The 16,811-nt window shown below is 39.2% G+C and overlaps 1 protein-coding gene across 2 annotated transcripts in view; it reads left to right on the forward strand.

Moving 5' to 3' along the window:
• Nucleotides 1-5,974: 5,974 nt before the first annotated feature.
• Nucleotides 5,975-16,811, forward strand: part of RHBDD1 (rhomboid domain containing 1) — a 117,070-nt gene continuing 106,233 nt past the window's right edge. For both annotated transcript variants that reach the window (XM_027589137.2, XM_027589139.2), the window contains exon 1: nucleotides 5,975-6,105. The gene's annotated coding sequence lies outside the window, so the exon portion shown is untranslated. The remainder of the gene's footprint in view (nucleotides 6,106-16,811) is intronic.

Here is a 16,811-nt window from a genome sequence, read left to right on the forward strand (position 1 = left end):
CTCCAACCATTTCCAGATCTCCTAAGAGTCCAAGTCTCAAGAGAGAACTTTTGACTAAGGGATTCCATGTTATATTCCTGTTCTCTAGTTGTTACTGGGGTAGGGGCAAGGAAATTTAGGTTTATTTATTTTCTATGGTGGGAGGGGATTCCTTCTTAGACAAAAATTTAGACAACACATGAGGAGAGAATGAAGTTTTATTGGTTTAATGCTCCAATACAAGAAATAAAATTATCTGTTTGTGGTATGATTGGAAATCAGGAAGAGGCTGATCCAGGGGCAGGAGTTTAAGCATTAAATTGTAAGTTTTAAAATACCTGCAGAGCAACATGAATTATTTTAGTGTTATCACAGCTCTTCCCAGTCACAGTAGACTAATTGAGAGTTGATTAGTGAAAATTCATATGTAATTATAATAATGTCCATAATAATGTCATGATAATTAACCATCACAGGTCTACTGCAAGTCCATTGCTATTTGTGGTTTTAGTATACCTTATTACCACCAGAACTTTTCTCACTGGCTATAGAATAAACTCAATCATGATAGATCCTTAATTCTACATTCTTCCTTTAAGCCAATAAAAAACCATTTGAATTCTAAAGCATACATTTCCATATAAAGACTCAAAGACAAGATCATTATAAGAATTTCTAAAACATGTTAATTGACTGCATTTTTATTATTAATGGGTTTTTTTCAAGTAAGATTTAACATTCTCTATCTTACATCCATATTCTATAGCTAACCTTTCCTGTTATTCTAAATTCTCCATTCCCTTTAGTCCAGTATCTACACTGTAATGCTCATATACCAAGAATATTGGACATAATGGTACACCTTTTTCATGTTACTACTGATCAAAATAATACCCTGGTTCAAATAATATATAAAGCATAAACCACCCTAGTGATTCCTCACAATATTGTTCTTACTTTATTGTTTTCTTTTTGGCCTAGAATGCTCCATTCCATTCAAGCTCATGGGTCCAATCCTACTTCTGTATCAAGGATGCTATTCAAATGTCAACTCCACAAAGCACTCCCTCATCTCTCCAACTCCTATTAATATTCTCTTCCTCTGAAGTCCCAAATTAATTGCACTAAACATTATTAAGAACAGTTAGCTCTTGGGGCACATGAGTGGCTCAGTGGTTAAGTGTCTTGCCTTTGGTTCAGGTCATGATCTCAAGGTCCTGGGATCAAGCCCCACATCTGGGTCCCTGCTCAGTGGGGAGTCTGCTTCTCCCTCTGCCCCTTGCCCCATTCTCTCTCTCTCAAATAAACAGATATAACCTTAAAAAAAAAAAAAGAAGTTAGCTCTATCTGGCTTCATTGAAATTTATGTAGATCCCTTGGCTCCTTTTTAGGGCTAGACTTTCCTAGAGTATGGCATCCATTTCTGATTGGTATCCCCTGACTCAAGAATTATGCCATGAACATGGCATGTGGATGGGTAGGCCCTGTGTAGTTTGCCATGCTCATTCTTTACTACGCCTTGTGGATGACTGGTCACACGTGTCCACAGACTGGTTATCTTTTCTCTTTAAACAGCTTTGTTGAGATGGAATTTACATACCATAAAATTCACCCATTGTGTGTGTATAGGTCCCTATGTAATTTTTAATACATTTGTAGAGTTGGGAAACCATCTTCACGATCCAGTCTTAGAACATTTCCATCATCCCTCACAGTTCCCTCCTGTCCGTTTAGTTAACCTGACTTCCACCTCCAGTCCCAAGCAACCACTGATCTGTTTCACGTCTGTACAGATTTGCATTTTCTGGGAATTTCATATGAATGGAATTCTACAATATATAGTTTTTAGGGTCTGCTTTCTCTCAATTAGCATACTGTTTTTGAGGTTCATGAATGTTGTAGGAATAATCAGTAGCTTGTATCTTTATTATTGCTTTATCCAATCAACAGTTAATAAGCATTTGGATTGTTTGCAGGTTTTGGTTATTATGAATAATAGCACTGTGAAATTTGCATTCAAGCCTTTTGTGGACATATGTTTCATTTCTCTTGGGTAGATTCTTAACTATGGAATTGCTGGGTTGTATCGTAAGTGTATGTTTAACTTTTTAAAATAGACCTAGGTTGTTATAGATCTGTTAGGGGTTGAATTGCATCACCCAAAAAGATATGTTGAAGTCCTAACCCCTAGTACCTCAGAATGTATTATTTGGAAATGAGGTCATTGCAAATATAATTAGTCAAGATGAGGTCATTCTGGAGTAGGATTGGCTCTTAATCTTCTATTAATGGTGTCCTAATAATAAGAGGAAACTGAAGGGAGAAGGCCATGTGGTGATGGAGGTGGAGATTGATGTGATGCAGCTGCAAGCCAAGGAGTGCTATGGACTGCTGGCAAACCACCAGAATGTAGAGAGTCAAGGAAGGATTCTCTCCTACAGGTTTCAGGGTGAGCGTGGTCCTGCTGACACCTCCATCTTGGACTTCTAGCTTCCAGAAGTGTGAGACATAAATTTGTTGTTTAAGCCACCCAGTTTGTGGTACTTTGTTATGGCAGCCCTAGGACATGAGTGCAGACTCCAGGTTTTCTGTCTTCTTGATTCAGTTTCCATAGTTTGTATATTTGCAGGCATTTGCCCAACTCAACTACATTGTCCAATTTGTTGGCATAGCCTCTTTTAATTTTGGTAGGGTGGGGAGTGATATACTGCTTTCATTCCTAACGTTGGTAATTTGTGTCTTCTCTCTTTTGGGGGGCAGGCAGCCAAATAAAGTTTTATCAATTGTATCAATCTTTTCAAAGCGCCAACTTTTATTTTCATTGATTTTCTCTATTTTTCCCTTCTGTTTCACTGGTTTCTAATATGATCATTATTCCCTCCCATTTGCTTGCTATGGGTTTAAGTTGCTCTTATTTTTCTAGTTCTTAAGGTGGAAGCCTAGATTATTACAATCCTTTTTCTTTTCTAATATGTGTGTAAAGTAGTAAATACCCTTCAGATAACGTTTTTGGCTGCATCCCAAAAATTTCAGTATGTTTTCATTTTCATTCAGTTCAAAATATTTCCTAATTTCCTTTGTGACTTCTTTGGCTCGAGTAATTTAATTTCCAAATATTTGGAGATTTTCTATATTTTTTTCTATTGTCTATTCCTAATCTAATTCCATTGTAACCATAGAACATGGTTCTATTATAGAATGTGATGCCAGTCCTCTTAAATTTATTGAGACTTGTTTTATGACCTAGCATATTGACTATTCTGCTGAATATACTTAAAAAGAATGTAAATCCTATTATCATTAAGCTCAGTGGTCTATACATATCAGGTTGATAGTGCTGTTCAAGGCTTCTATATCCTTAGTGGTTTTCTTTCTAGGTGCTTTACCCATTAAGAATAGGATATTGAAATATCAAACTATTATTGTCTATTTTTCCATTCAACTCTATCAGTTTTTGCTTCATGTAAATAAGGTTCTGTTGGTGGGCACATGTACATATCTAATTGTTATATCTTCTTGATGTATTGACTCTGTATGAAATGTGTTTCTACAAGTATTTGTCTTAAAGTTTATTTTGTTTGGTATCAGTAAAACCACTGCAAATTTCTTAAGATTACTGTTTTCATGGTCTATCACTATTAAATATTGTTGTTGGTCTTGCATTCATAATACATGATGCAATTTTGTACTTATTTTTATGGTTCTTAAATTGTTCTCGTTTAATTTGCAAACTTTTTCATAAGAAAGCTATAAATTCTTTGATAAGTTTTACACATCTTTGGGTACAGTGTTGGGTATAACAATAAATGATCCATTAAAAGCAACTGGATACCAAAACAAGCTCCTCTTTTAAAAAAATAATCCGGTTGTTATTTTCTCATGGTGTTGTTGCTTGATGTCCTCTCTCCTTCGGGCCAGGTTTTGAAAGCTGAAAATGACTAATCTGCCTTCCAGCCAGCTGCAATCCTAGATTTATGAACTGTATAAATGTCGTTACCACAACTCCTCTATTTGTATGCAAGGACCACATTTTGGGAACATTCATTTACATCAAATGGCTTAATCCCGGTATTGTTGCTCTCTTACAAACCTTTGATAAAATTAGAAAATTGTTCAGATCATTAGATGGGTCTTGAATATTATACACAATGTGCATAATGCTGCTTTTTCTCATGATTAAGATAATGAATACTTTGAGTGTTTAGGAATCATCATCCTACAAAGTAATGTAACAATTGCATAAATTTAATGTTAAAGGTCTTCTTCTGGCACTGATTCTTTGTCATTTGTTCTATTATTTGCTATTAAAACCCTGCCTCAGTGAAAGGATGGAGGACTGCCTCATGTTAAAGATGTACAATTATTATCTAAGTGATGTTTGCCAATTTAAATAGGACTTGAGTATACAACATGCTGATTTCAATAGGAATTAAAAAAAGTTCTGGTCTACTGAATCAATCATATAGGACAAAAAAGGTCATTTTTTAAAAGGTAGACGTCTTCCGTCCTCTTAAATGTCTATGAAATTTTTCACAGATAATATTTGAAATGGAATCTAATTGCCTAAGTATATTCTTAATCTCTATATATGACATTTTTGAGATTACTGTATTGAGACTTCTTGACTTGTGGCTCCCTTAAAATTACTTCTGTATTTGATGGATTAAGATAAGAACAAGAAAAATGATGCAATTATAGAAAGTTGCAAGGGGTGTGAGAGAATGCAAGACAGGATTAGTATTAATTGAATTGATGCATATGATCATGGATCAGAAGGATAAATGGAGACCTCTTCTTTCTGAAGAATTACCTTTTTTTCCTTAGCAAAGTCTATAAAATACTTCTATAGGCAATTCATCTACTCCACATCCCCCTTCAGTTGACTTTCTAGGAATGCAGTTTCTCATTGTGGGCAAGCTTTCTGATCAGCATATTGTTTTCAGAAGAAAGGGATAACTTGTAAGGCTCAAAGAATAACTTGCAATTTCCTAAGAATCTTTCCTGTCACATGAAAATCTGTTATATTCCCCTGTCCCCTGTACATGAGCCAAATTTTCATCTAAATTTCAAACTCCAAAATGAACATTTCCATGAAGACTGCTTGCAATAAATAACAAAAGACAATCAAAACTCTTCTGATTTAGGCAGTTTTTAGGTAGCCTCGCTAAACACAGCTGCCACAACTTCCAATAAATACAGAACAGCATACCACCACCTGCATTTGGAGTCCTCCTTGAAAGATGCGTGTCTTCCTCCTAGTTACGAGAAAATTCCACACCAGCCAGTATGATAGCTTCTTCATATTGCAGGAAATAACAGCATTGCTGCATTTAACTTAACCTGACTCCTACAACTGAACATAAAACTTAAGGATAATCGAAATACTTCACACCCGAAGCCTTTAAATGGGCAAACAGACTAATAAATGCAAGCTCCAACCTAAGCTTTGGGGAGTGAGCAGCATGCCCATGACCTTGTTTGGGTGGCCGACTTTGTAACTGTGGGCTCCGCCAACCAGACGGCTGCTCTCCTGCTGTCTGCGGCTGACCCACGAAGGTGGGAGTTTCTGTTTCTCCCCCCAGCACTTCACAGCCAGTGTCCGACTCCTCCACGCAGAAACCGGACCTCACGGTAGGGATGCGCCAGTTCCTCGGCCGCCACCGGGCCCACTCGTCGCTTGTCTCCACGTCCAGTCCCTGGAAAGCAGATCGTTCCTTTGCTTCATGTGTGAGTGGGCGACCACCAGTTACTTATGGCAGGAAGGAATATTATCCTCGTGTCACTCGGAGCCGGGGGGATGAGTCGAGGGTACGAGCCCCCCACACGGCTGTCTCTGGTGGACCTTCTGCCGCAGGACCCTCATCACCTGCCCCAGGGAACCGCCGCAGCACGCGGGGGAAAAGAGCGCGGACGCGCAACTGAGCATGCGCAGAAGGAGACTGGCTCTCGCTTTACGTCCCCTTCCAACACCCGCCCTGCCAGCCCGGCCGCCCGAGCCGCGTCGCCCACGCTCTCTTCTCCCCGCCCCCCAGGCCCCGGGGACCAGGAGGGTTCGGTATCTGGCGCCCGTGCGTGATGACGCACATGCGCGCGAAGACGTGGGGACGCAGGCGGGCCGTAGAGAGCGTGAGTTTCCGCGTCTGTTTGGCTCCCCATGCGTCGTCGGTTCTGCCGGGTGCCTCTCGCCCCTTTCCCAGGGCCGGGCGGTGAGGGGATGCGGGGCGCCAGTCGGCACTTCCCGGGGGCCGGGCTGCGGGCCGGGCTGGTGGCGCGTTTCCGCGTTCTGGGCACCCTGGTCAAGTCCGGGAGCCCGATGGGTGCTTCCCGCAGCGAGTCGCCTTGGGGTCCCATCGTCTGCACAGCGGCCTCTTCTTGAGGCTGAGCGCCCCGGGAACTACGTGCTGGGAGGATGGGGTTGGCTCTGTGGGAATTTTAAAAAGATTCCGTCGGAAAACAGGAAGTTGAAGTGACGTTGCATCACCAACAACTTGCAGTTTCAGGCGCTGGAGGGGTAACTTTGTTTCTACGAAGAAGTGTGTGGCAAACACAACCCTAACTAAATAGTGGTATTTCTCTTAATAAGGGATAGGAAGTCCGCATGTGGATTTAACCCTTTTTGTAGTCACACTTTAAAAAGCCTGTCCAAAAATGGATCACATGCTTCATTTTTCCAAACTGTGCATAAACTTTTGAAGACTCAGGATTGCTATTAGAAGGAGTTTGTGCATTGTCATGATTCAGTCATCAAGTTGTGCAGGTCTTTATGCAGGACACTCAGTGACAGCTCGATTTTGCTGCTTTTAGTCTTAAAAGTCTAATGTCTCACATGTATGTCACTTTATTTTTGCCAGCTCCAATAAACTATAAATTTAAAGACTTATAATTTGCTGCTCACATGGCAGCTTGGGGAAGCAAGTAATTTTACAAAGAAGAATAGCAATACACTCCTAATTGTCCCAGGACTACTAGCATCAGCACCTGGGAACTTGTTGGAGATGCAAATTTTGGGGTCTTATCCCAGACTTACCCAGAAATCTACTTTAACAAGATTTGCAGTTAATCTAGTGCACGTGGGTGCTAATGTGAATTTTGCTGTCGTGATAAAGAGGAGAAGTCACAAAATGGAATGTGAAACCAGGTGAAGCCTTTCCTAGGTGTAAGACCTTGGGACCAGTTACTTAAAGGTTTCTTCATAGGGCTGTAAATACTCAGTGTGAAAAAGCAGGGAAGATAAGTTTAACACTAACACATGTAAGAAAACTCTCAAAGATGAGATGTTATTTAATAGCTTGTTGAAACTGCATAAAATTAACTACTTAGATCGTGCTGAAAGGATTTTCATGGTGTTCAATGTGAGTTGAAGTTCCTGAATATCGTGACCATGGCGTAGAGGGCATTTTACTTGTTTATTTCTGGATTCTAATTATAGTCTATATAGTCAGGATTGTTGGATGCAGGATATTCTGTTGAAAGTTATAGCAGTATGTGCTAATACCAGTGCTATTGGGGCTGTAGTATTTTTTTTTTTTTTATAGGTTGGTTGGTTGGTTTTTAAAATAGGCCCCATGCCCAGTGTGGGTCTTGAACTCACCACCGAAGATCAAGAGTTGCAGGCTCTACTGACTGAGCCAGCCAGGCCCCCTGGAACTGTAGTATTTTTAAGAATGAGATAAGTAATTGTGTTAAAGAGTAGCTTTTAATTCTTTGGCCTTTTGGTCTTTTCAGCTTAATTATACCTTCTTTTGATCCAGAACTTGGTAAAGAAGTTGGGTGGATAACCAGAGATAAGCCTTAGTCATAGAGCGGAGGGGTGTTAATGACTTGCATGCAGAAGCCTCAGCTGAAGATGTTTCTGTCCTTACCTCTCTTTCCCATGTGTCACGCAGATCCAGGAAGTGGAGGAGGCCTCCTGGTAACTACTCCTATACCCTTGTTTCCTGGAAGCATCACAGGAGCTAAGTTAGCTGTGCCCTTCACCTGCCGTTTTTTTTTTTTTTTTTTCGGATTGTCAGTTGCAGTGTTTACTTACAACTTTTCCCTTCCCTTTTCCGGGGTGGGGGTGGAGGGAAATATTTTGGATTTGAAGCAGTTCCCATAAAATCTAGACTCATTCAGTTTTGAGGAGGATCAGTGCCATACCATGGCTAAACAACATGTCACTCTGATTAGAGCACACTGCTCCTGAGCCACACCATGGCTCTTAGATACTGTGGGTGAGAGTTTTCGGATAAACATGAGTCACTTCGGATATCTGCTTCTGTGAATAAGTTTGTTAATACTACCATTAAATTAACACTGTCCCATCATGAAACATTCATTTTTCAAAGGCCCTAAACAATTTTCTTGTTCTCTGTGTTAAAGAGGCCGATCTATAGCAGTGGTTTTGGTCAGACCTTGTTTTGAACGCTGCCTCTACTACTTACTGAGTTCGTTAAACAAATTAACATCCTCTCTGCCTTAATTCTCTCTTTTGTAGAGTAGGAGTCATGGTGTGTGCCTACCTCAGGACACTGAATTAACTGAATAAAGTGCAAAGCATGTCTGCCATGTGAAGGCAGAGAGACCCAATAAATGCTGCAGTTGGACAGGGGGAAAAAGGTAGTTATCACCCCAAACTTAACTTTACCTCATTCATTTCCTCATACTATTTTTATGAACGAGGTAATTTTGTTAATTACCTAACTGCACTGCTTTTCTTTTTAAATGCTAAAATCCCGGGCGCCTGGGTGGCTCAGTTGGTTAAGCGACTGCCTTAGGCTCAGGTCATGATCCTGGAGTCCTGGGATCGAGTCCCGTCGGGCTCCCTGCTCAGCAGGGAGTCTGCTTCTCTCAAATAAATAAAATCTTTAAAATAAATAAATAAATAAATGCTAAAATCCCAAAGAGTCAAAGCTTTCACATTATTGAGAGAAAGCAAACACATGGAAAAAATTAAAACTCTAAAACCTGGTAGAAAAACACTATCTTCAGTTTTATCACCATAACAGAACAAATTCCATAAAATTGTTTTGGGTGTTTATCGGAAGGTCAAGGTCGGGATGATTAATATTTAAGTATCTTCAGTTAGTTAACCAGGACAGTCCACTATAGAGGGGACACTATGTTCCAAGAACCTCACTGAAAATATGCACTGTGCATTTATCTTTCATTTAAAAAAAATAAAATTATCTCCTGTGTTTTTGTGTGTATATATATATTATATATATGAGCATGGAAAATACTTGAAAGGAGTCATACCAGGTCATAATTTTGTTTACTTGGCAATGTATTATAATATAGAGATGGGGTAAATAATCTACATTTATGTAAAGTTACATGGGTGCATGTATATATAAACATCCTTTAAAAAAATATTTATTTATTTTAGAAAGAGCATAAGGAGAGGGAGAGAATCTCAAGCAGTCTCCACGCTGGGTGTGGAGACTGATGGCTGGGCTCCATCTCATGACCCTGAGATCACAACCTGAGCCGAAACCAAGAGTCGGATGCTCAACTGACTGTGCCACCCAGGCGCCCCTAAACATTTTTTTTATTTATTTTTAAGATTTTGTTTATTTATTTGAGAGAGAACGCACGAGCGACTGGGGAAGGGGCGGAGGGAGAGGGAGAGAGAATCCAGGAGACTCTATGCTGAGTAGGGAGCCCAACACAGCTGGATTTCACAATCAGGAGATCATGACCTGAACAGAACTCAAGAGTCGGACACTTAACTGACTGAGCCACCCACGTGCCCCTAAACATTCTTTTAAAAAACCATTTAAAAGATGAAAAAATAAAAGCCATTTAAAAGATAGAAATGATGCTTTAAGAAGATAGATTTCCTTTTATGCTTTAGTTCTAGTCACATAACCAGTGGTCCTTAGATTTTTTTTTTTTTTTTTTTTTTAAGCAGGGAACCCTTTTTAGCAGAATCTTACCCAAAAACCTCAGGAGCTGAGAGGCTTTAAGAGAGGTTGAAGGGCACAGTTCTGCTTGCTGGTGCTCATCTTGAACTTCTTGCAGTGATACTCCAAGACATGTCCCCAGAACCCTGGAGTCCAGGGCACTGGGTATGAAACTCTTCATCTGTGGGATAGAAATCATCAAGAGACAGTTATATCTAAAAAGTCATGGCATTAAGAATTATTGTGAGTGGGATTCACAAACTTGTTCTGAAGACAATTCCCAGGATTTTCAGCAATGTCAAATGTATGTGTAACTTCTCAGGCAGAGGAGTGAGTGGTTATTTAAAAAAAAAAAAAAAAAAAGGAAAGGAAAAGATCCAGTCTTCAATATGACCCATGTTTTATAAAAAAGAGGAGTTCTATGAATGCTTTTTGAGAAATCATCTCAGTTTTTTTTTTGATCCCTCTAAGCCGTGACAGCTGTATCACTGTTAAAGCTATTTAATATTTTAACTGGATATTGTTTAGCATTACAGATGACTCAAGGAAAAGGAAACAACAGGTCAATGGAAATATATTACCTGTGTTTACTGTCCCTCTGTTTTTTGTACTTTGAAAGCAGCTGGTTTGCAATTTGTATGGTAAAGGGTTTTTCTTAAAGAGTTAATTTTTAGTTAATAGTGAACTTTCATAAGAAAAATAATCTCAAACGCTAAGTATTTGTAAGGTTATTAATAGGGGTAGTAGTAATATCACATTTGTCTTTTTTCACACATTGAGCAGGGTTTCCTGGTGACAGCTGGAGTGTGGGGGAGGGGGAGTCACTTTCAGTCAGCCTGCTGCTCGGTGCAACATCATGATGGCCATAGTTCAAAGCCTGTGGGATAATTTTGGCTGTATTCAGAGAAGAAAATGTGTCAAATTTCTGGGAGCAATAGATAGTGCAGAAGAGCTATATAAGAGCCCTTTGGGATCTAGATGATAGTCAACTAACAATGTGTGCATTCAGGTTTGCATGTTGGTGTTATTTTACCATCTAGTTTCTTGGACATTGTTACATGCACATCATAATTATAAAGCAATAAAGTCTAGTTCCATGGGGGGAAAGGCTCATTACTTTATGGAGAGGAAGGGAGATTGGAAAACAAACTTTGGGAGTGTGCTACGTGCTTTCACATAATATGCTATTTCATTTATTCTTCACAATGACTCCAGTAAGTAAGTGGAATTTTTCTCATCTATGCATAAAGAAGCAGAAGCTCAGCAGGATTGATTATATGATTTGCCCAAGGCCACATACTAGTAAACGATGGCATCCATATTTGACCCCAAATCTGGCTTCAGCTCCAGGAATGTTCTTATTATACCAACAGCTGTTTCTGCATGGTGTAAACTTTTTTAAGCATTTTTAATCCAAAGTCACAATATCAGGATAGTTATGAATGAAATTTAATACATATTACAGTGATTTCAACCTTATATAGGGGAGTGTGCATGTGTCTGTGTAGGGTCTGTGTGTGTTGGCAGCTACTTCTAATTTTGGATTTTTTTTCCCTTGAGGGATTCTCTTGGGCAACACTGAAAGAAACTTTGCTACGTTTTTTTTATGTTACAAATACTAGCAATTTGCAGTCTTGTGGTTGTAATGAATCAGTTTGATTCTAAGTTGGAACCAATGTAGGAATAAATATTGTGCATACTTCCCACGTAGTCCCTTCCTTCCTACCAAAGTATTCAAGATTTACTCATTTCTTTCAAGGTATGTTAATTTTGTATTAATAAGGGACTTTTTGGCTTTCCAGATTTTTAACTTATAGCTATTATGTCCACCAAGTGATGACCTAAATCCTTTTATTTTTGTGAGATTACTCTCCTGCTTTTGATTATGAGTTTCACGGATCATTTCATCTCCTTCTACATTGCCCATAGGATAATGCCTGCCCAGTATTTTCATTCTTTACCCCACACCCCATACAAAACCTTAAAACTTATTTTTGCTATTGTCTAAACATTCCATGCACCTTTATATGCATTCCTGTTTTCATTATCACACCATAATGTCTCTGTTTGTATTTCTGCTCTCTAGGCTTCTAGGCTGTGGTTGCCTGAAAAGACAGTACCTCTCCCTTTATAGGCATTCCTATTTATTAAATGAAAGAATACAGACAGTGAGATATAAAATTATCTGCTTAATGCTTTTACTGCTATGGTTTCACATTCATTGATTTTCTTCTCTGGGGCCTATAATTAGAGAAATGTGATGAATTACAGGATGGTGGAACAAAGGGGTAAACCCACAGAAGAGCATGCAGGATAATTCCATGATCTTTCTTAAAGACTATCAGGTTGAAGGAACCTCTTACTCAATTTCTTTCCTTTCCTTTTTTTTTTTTTGTAGGTGAATCTAAATGATTCATTGTCTCAAAGTCTAGTCAGCAGTGTTCACCAAGTGACAACATTTTATTAAATGTAGAGAGTAATCTTATTTTCAATGAAGAACAAAGGCAAGGAGTATGTTTTGAAAATCAATAATTAGATGTATTCTTTTAAAAACAACCTTATATAAACGAAAGACAAATTTTAGACCATTCATTTTTCCTTCTGTGATTACATTTTTCATCCAGTGTCCAAGTTTAGACACTTAGTTTATGGCTTTAAGAGGACTTTGCCTTATTTATGCAGAAGTTGGCTCTTCTACTCCCATCCTTAGCTGGGTGTGCTCTTCTTTTTCTAGTGATAGCATGGCCATAGCAGACTTTGCTACCACTTATATACATATCATGTTTTGGTTCTCCCATGGGCTAGAGTGCTGTACCAGGAGACAATGAGAGTTAGTAATGCTTGAAATGGACTAGGATCTGCTTGCCAGCCCTTTGTAAATGTAGTGGTTTGGGTATCGTTTTGAAAAAAAAGGAAAGTAAGTTAACTGTGGTATCGGGATAGCTTATTCAAGAACAAGAGATTTATTGGAAGTCTATGGATAAGCTCAGAAAATAGACAGGAAACCAAACAACCAAGCCTTGGTAAAGGGTAATAGCTAGGTGAGCTCTCAAGGGTTGGGTAAACTTGGTGGACTTGGACAGTACTTTAAGTTTAAAGCTCTGTCCGCTCCAGATGTTGTTGGTCTTAGTGTCTCTGCACAAGTTTTAGATTCCAGGGAGTGAGTTATTATGTCAACTCTGGTCACTGTCACCCTTGAGTCAGTGTGGGAAAGGGCACCTTTGACTGTTGGTCCCTCCCAGAACCATATCCAGTGAGGGTGGGAGGCAGCTTCCTGTTCCTGAAAGAATGAGGTATTGTTGCTGCTGGGCAGGCCGAAACTCCAAGCTGCCCCCACCACCCGGTGATTAGTGGATGTCCTTTGTGCTTTGTGGGAACATGAACAGCATCTCTGAGATCAGCCATGCTCATCTCCCTCTTGACTAGTCCTTGTGTGGGAGGATTTCAGTCACACACATAATTCACTAACAATTCTTACACAGAGATTAAGTGGGGGGATGGCTATCATTTTTTTCATTGACTGTAGGCAGATAAACGAAGAAATCTGGTGTGGAGCAAAGGTGAGCATGGAATTACTCAAATCCTTCTGAGGGAGTGATGGTGGGTGCTGGCATTGCTGCTCCACGTGTGTCTCTTGGTTAAGGGCCTACGTCTGAATGGCTGTCAGTCGGAGAACTTTAATGAGCCCTCATTACACTAAGACGTGTAGTCTGTGAGAGAAGGAACTGGCTTATGATTGATATTGGAAATCATAAGTGCTGATGGATCAGAATTGGAGTTGACACTAATTCACCTCACCATGGAGCAAAAGTCAAGATTATATACAAAATCCAGTAGTTTCATTTTTCATGTATAAAGATAATCTAATCATTTCTGTTAAGACTGTAACACTTTAAAAAGGTGGAAAAAAGTAAAAACTTTGTCATTTGACATATTGAGATATTTTTAATCCTAAAATGGAGGCTTATTAAATTTTCAAATTATCAGATAGTCTTGACAGAAACTCTGGTTTTAGACTTTATATAAAATTTATTTTAATTAAAAAATGATTTCTGCTTTCATATACCTTCCACATACCCCATCATATTGTTTTTAAAATGTGTGTATACTTGAATCATATGCAGTTTAAAAATAATGGATCACAGAAAGCCCAGAAAAATGATAATTGGTTACTGAGTTGTAAAAATACTTTAAAGCTATTTAAAATCTTTAATCTTCAGTCTTATTTTAGTTTATTTGTTTACATGGATAAAAGCACTATTATTTCCCAACTTACAATTTTATATATGTAATCTCATTTAATCCTTGCAAAACCAAACGAGCCTGCCTCATGTCCTTTTGCAGGTGAGAAACTGGCAGTCAAACAAATTTCTAAGGCATATTGTAGAATTTTTAGCAAAGACCATGCCCTTAACTACTGTCCTATACTGCATACGTTAATATTGCTGCCCCCATATTATCTTCTTTACAAAAAGCATTGGGACATTTCTCTTCCCAAAGCCTACGTGTTTATCCTGTTCCCTGACAACTTCTTTTTGTTCGGAAACTGTTCAGATGTGTTGTATTAGCCATCACCTTGAGCTTGTGTTTGCTGTGAATGTTCCTTCATTGCAGCAACATGCCCTGTGAAGCCTTTTGTCTTTTGTGTCTTAGAGTAGCCTGACAGCCTTTCATGTTGAGCTCAGCAAGATTGCTTTTCATTTAACAAAGCTGAGTGTTGCTTTCTAGGTGAAAAATAATTAAATGGCTTTAAAAGATGTATTTGATTAACTGGAAGCTGATGTGTGTAAATTAATTACACCTGTAATGATGTCACAGCCTTGTCTTTGGTTATTAACCAGGTAATTGACCAGAAGTTTGGAAGCTTATTGTAACTGACAGTTAGTGGTTTGACCTTGTATGCTGTCTAGAAGTGAAACATGCACAATGCATGTAAATGCAGTTTTTTTCACTGAGCTGCGTGTATTGTCAGAGCATCTGATCCTGGGTTCTTAGTTTTACTCTTCCCTCTTTGCTGAAATTGGTACACTCAAACTATATATTATACTGATTTCTCTGACGAAAAGCATCTGGCCAAAAACAAATGTGGTCTATGTCCTTGAGTAATTATAATCAGAGATAAACATTGGCACATTAAGGAAATGTCAAGTAAACAACTGCCAAAATTAAAGGAATCTTGATTTTAAATTCCATGTGAAGGAAGGTAAAACAACTTTTGGTAGAGAAGACATAAAGGGGAAAGGTAAGGGCATATTTGGTTTTTTTTTTTTAATTTTTTTATTGTTATGTTAATCACCATATATTACATCATTAGTTTTTGGTGCAGTGTTCCATGATTCATTGTTTGTTCATAACACCCAGTGCTCCATGCAGAACGTGCCCTCCTCAATACCCATCACCAGGCTAACCCGTCCCCCCACCCCCCTCCCCTCTAGAACCCTCAGTTTGTTTTTGGTAAGGGCATATTTGATAGGTTGGGACAGAGTTTGTCCTCTCTTACTCTAATTTGCCTGAGAAAGGTCAGGGCACATGGTATTCTAAATCTTTGAGTGATGGGAGCCTCTAGCATCGGTGAGTTTGGTCAAAAGATAGGACTGTAGGAGTGAAACATGGAGTGAAGTGTGGTAATAATGACTGACAAGCAGCAGTTCTTAAGTTAGCCATCCTTCCTCCCATACGCTTTACACTGGTGTTATAGCAGCTCTGCTAGGATGAGACATAGGCATTCCTGAAATCACCATGCTGTGCAAAATCATGCAGTAAAACCACAGAGTTTATGGTGCAGATGGTGGCAGGAACAAAACACTCACGAAACTTTGTCAGTGGTACATTAAAAAAAAAATAACCTAACAAAATGGTAGCACAGTTACACATGTTAAGTGGTTAAGACATACAAAAATACTACAATAAATACGGCACATTTGCTTTCCAAAAATCCTGAACTGTGCTCGTGAAAGTGGTTGTCAGAGGATTGCAACTTGTGAATTATTGTCAAGTGGTAGAATAAGGATTATCTGGAATTGGGAGGCAAGTTGTAGTTGCAGATGTGAATGGGTGTAACTCCTAAAATACTCTTCGAATTTAGGTAGCTGGTAGATGTTTGAGGTGTGTATGTGCATTTGGTGAATTTCTTTGTAGTTTGCTTCAGCTGGGTGCAGTGTTCTGCTTTCATCTAATGCTTTTTGCAGATGAAATCACACATAATCAAATGGGAAATTTGCATTATGCTTCATTTGTTCCCTGATATATTAATTGCATTTGAACAAATTTGCTTGTTACAAAACAAGCACTATAGCAGAACTGACCAGACTAACTTACATTTCTCTAATACAATTCAAGCATTTTTTAAAGATTTTTTATTTTTTATTTATTTGAGAGAGAGAGAGAGATTGAGAGAGAGCACAAGAGGGGGTAGGGTCAGAGGAAGAAGCAGACTCCCTGCTGAGCAAGGAGCCCGATGCGGGACTTGATCCTGGGACTCCGGGATCATGACCTGAGCCGAAGGCAGTCGTTTAACCAACTGAGCCACCCAGGCGCCCTACAATTCAAGCATTTATGCTAACAGCACATGCATGCTGTTTCTTTTCTTAGAAATATCTTCCCTCCTTTTATCTTTCAAAGCCTGATGCAGGTGAGGAAGCTTCATTAAGGTATTCTCTGAATTGGATTGACTGAACATTTCTATAATTGGCACATATTTGTACATTATTTACCTATGTCCAAAAAGTGTTGGGTTTAGAAATGACACAAGGGGTGCCTGGGTGGTTCAGTCGGTTAAGCGACTGCCTTCGGCTCAGGTCATGATCCCAGAGTCCTGGGATCAAGTCCCACATTGGGCTCCCCCTTCTCTGTGGGGAGCCTGCTTCTCCCTCTGCCTCTGCCTGCCACTCCCCCTGTTTGTGCTCACTCTTTCTCTCTTTCTGTGTCAAATAAATAAATAAAATCTTT

This window comes from Zalophus californianus, chromosome 3 (genome assembly GCF_009762305.2).
Source record: "Zalophus californianus isolate mZalCal1 chromosome 3, mZalCal1.pri.v2, whole genome shotgun sequence".
Lineage (NCBI taxonomy): Eukaryota > Metazoa > Chordata > Mammalia > Carnivora > Otariidae > Zalophus > Zalophus californianus.